The sequence below is a fragment of the Sinocyclocheilus rhinocerous genome, unplaced genomic scaffold (assembly GCF_001515625.1).
Source record: "Sinocyclocheilus rhinocerous isolate Xijiao unplaced genomic scaffold, SAMN03320098_v1.1 scaffold1391, whole genome shotgun sequence".
Lineage (NCBI taxonomy): Eukaryota > Metazoa > Chordata > Actinopteri > Cypriniformes > Cyprinidae > Sinocyclocheilus > Sinocyclocheilus rhinocerous.
The window spans coordinates 298,654-301,595 of NW_015666957.1; the positions used below are offsets into that span (position 1 = coordinate 298,654).

Sequence of the window (2,942 nt, forward strand, 5' to 3'; positions counted from 1 at the left end):
GTGGACAACTGCAGATTTGTCAACCATGATCTTTTCATTAGTATATGATGTTAATCTTTTTGTCTGAATTATAACACAGTGCAAAACAAATAGGAATGGTCCTAAAATATCATGTGATTTATTAAGGCAGAATTTAATATCTCATGTTCTTTGCTTTTGATGTTTGGGTCAAATATGACTCAGAAATGTTTTTGTGCAATTCACCTAAATCCAGCTTGAGCCATCCTTCACATAGCAGCACAGCAGACAGAAAGTTAGACCTCCCTTTTCCCTGAAAAAGAATTTTTTTATGAATATAACACACTTTGAATCCTGCCCTCTTAGTTTCCAGAATAAAGAAAAAAATATTTTTATTTTAAAGATGGTTATTTTTGTACCACTGAAAAGAACATGTCTCAACAAAAAGTACATGTGTGACTGGACGACTTTCACCCCATGAGCAATTTTAGGACGTTACCACTGTCACCAAAAATAGAAAAACATTTCAAGGCCACAGGTGATTTGTACATAATTATTTTGACATAATATATCTCCATGTAATCTAGGCCAAAAAAAGGTAAAGCAAGGGGGAAAACACTCTATTTTTAAAACACTTCTGGCTGTATCTCATACCATCCTTCGCTGTCTCCTTGCCAACAGCAGTCTTTCCAATTAACTGATTTACATATTTGTAATTGGGAGGGAGTAAACACACATAAGAGCCTAAACCATGTTCCTGTCAGTTTTACAGAACTTCAGGGTCACCATGTGACCTTAGTGATAAGAATAAACAGCACGACTATATTCACAGCAGCCAAAATATCAGGTGACTTATTTCCTATTAAATGATTCTCTCTCCCTCTCTCTCTCTCTCTCTCTCTCTCTCGATATTACAAAATAGATGTTTGAGGTATTCTGGGGCCATGTCCATACGTACACGGGTATTTTTATAAACTTAAAAATAGTTTTTCCTTCTTCCGTTTAAAAAAAAATCTCTGTCTACATGAAAACGCAAACACATGCTATGAAGCACTGTCAAGAGCATGCCAAACCAACAGGTGGTGATATAATCTCAACCGTAAAGCCATGCTGGCCAATCAGAAGCCTGAAAAAGTTTCCAGTAGGCGGAGATAACAGCGCAGGCTCTGACGTCACAAGCCAAAAACTCCGGTTTCGCTGTCTACACGATAACACTGAAACCGGAGTTTTTGAAAATCTTCACCCTGGCAGGAGTTTTCAAAAATGTTCGGTTTCAGTGACCTGGTGCTGCGTTTGCGTGTGGACGGTCAAACCGCATAGAAAAAGCTGCGGTTTTAAAAATAACCGCGTTCGTGTGGACAGGGCCTGCATGGGTGGTTAGACTGTTCTAAAACCCTATTCCTAACCCTACAGTATGCACATATTGTGTAAATAATATTACACAGTACTTAAATGTATGTAATTATATAATTAGGACATGAACCAGGCCAGATGAGGTTTGAGTAAATAACGACTTAAATTTCCATCTGCTCATAGCACAAATATATCATATGACCCCAGAAGACATGAAACATAGACCACAAGTCATATGAACCACTTTTGTGGTCTTATGCTTTATCTTCCATATTAATCTTCCATGTGAAATAATGTGTATGCCAGAGGGAAATGGGAATTACGACGGCTGTTAAATTCATGACTGTCATGCCCCTAAGGTTGTACCTCTTTAGGATCAACAGCTGCCATCTGAAACAGGAACTGTGCTCTGTGTCCCCATACATTTATTTGGTTAATTAAGCGGCCAAGCACAACAGAGGTAAAATGAAGAGCTAAGGAGCTGTCTTTAATTACTCAGTAAAGACCAGGCCTGCGTTCAGCCATGACAAAATGGTGCAAAACGTTTTTTAAACGGAAACGGTGGTGCGTTGAACACTCTGTTCTGATGACATAAGAGTTGCAACTATGGCAGCTGAGAAGGCCATTCTTTGTGTTCTTTTTGAAGAATGAAATCGGTATAAATACGTGTTTAATACTGCAAAATATGCTCAATGTAACAGTCACTGCCCTTACCATCCAGAATAAAAGAGAACATCCCAATTCGAGTAAAGGGATTTGTGGAAACTGTGGTTCCTAATTATTGTGATTCCACATTAACCTCGCATTTCAGGATGAAAAGACAAACATTTCAGGTGAAGGATAATCCACTTCTTACCTCCGAGACTGTGTTATGATCTATATGACCTTATTATTTTTATTGTGAGTATTCGGCTTATCATTATTGCTGATCACTGTTGTTGTGCTATGATATTGTAATATTTACCATTATATAATCACAGGGGTATAGAAAAGTTTATGAACTTAAAGAAGTTCCAGATCTATACATCTACTTGAAGTGCGTCCGAATATGCCTATTTACCTACTATATAGTACGAGAAAAGAGTATGTGAAGAAAGTAGTATGTCCGAAACCTCAATATTCATAAAAGAGTAGGCGAGAAATCCCCGGATGTCCTACTGCTTCAGCCCAGATTCTGAAGTGCTCATCGATGGATACTTTTCTATCCCAGGAGGCCACGCGAGAGGATACGTCATCATCGACCGTGATGGAGAGCAGCGACGAGGGTGTTTACAAATGTGAGTATTAGAAATCAAATACAGGGTTCTCTGTATTAAAATCGCATTTGTTAAGCTACTGTAGAGTAAACTGTTCAATTGTTGAGGGTGTAAGATGCTAGGCAGTATAGTATATTTGTGATTTTGCAGTAAAAACTCGTTTTATTACGTATTGTGAACAGGGGAGCTCCAGTAAGCACACGTACGTCACCAAAGTGAATTTACATATATCATATACATCTTAATGACGATTACTAAATGTCTATTTAATATCTGACAGGAAAATGTTCTAAAAGAATTGCAGATGAGCACATCACAACATGAACAGACATCTGAGTGAGTGATGTATGTGTGCTATTATGTAGAATTCACTGT

The 2,942-nt window shown here is 38.0% G+C and overlaps 1 long non-coding RNA gene across 1 annotated transcript in view; it reads left to right on the forward strand.

The window, feature by feature from the left end:
* Window positions 1-2,569: 2,569 nt before the first annotated feature.
* The window catches only part of LOC107733244 (uncharacterized), an 863-nt gene continuing 490 nt past the window's right edge, over window positions 2,570-2,942 (forward strand). The window contains exon 1 of the long non-coding RNA XR_001638959.1: window positions 2,570-2,588. This is a non-coding gene — a long non-coding RNA (uncharacterized LOC107733244). The remainder of the gene's footprint in view (window positions 2,589-2,942) is intronic.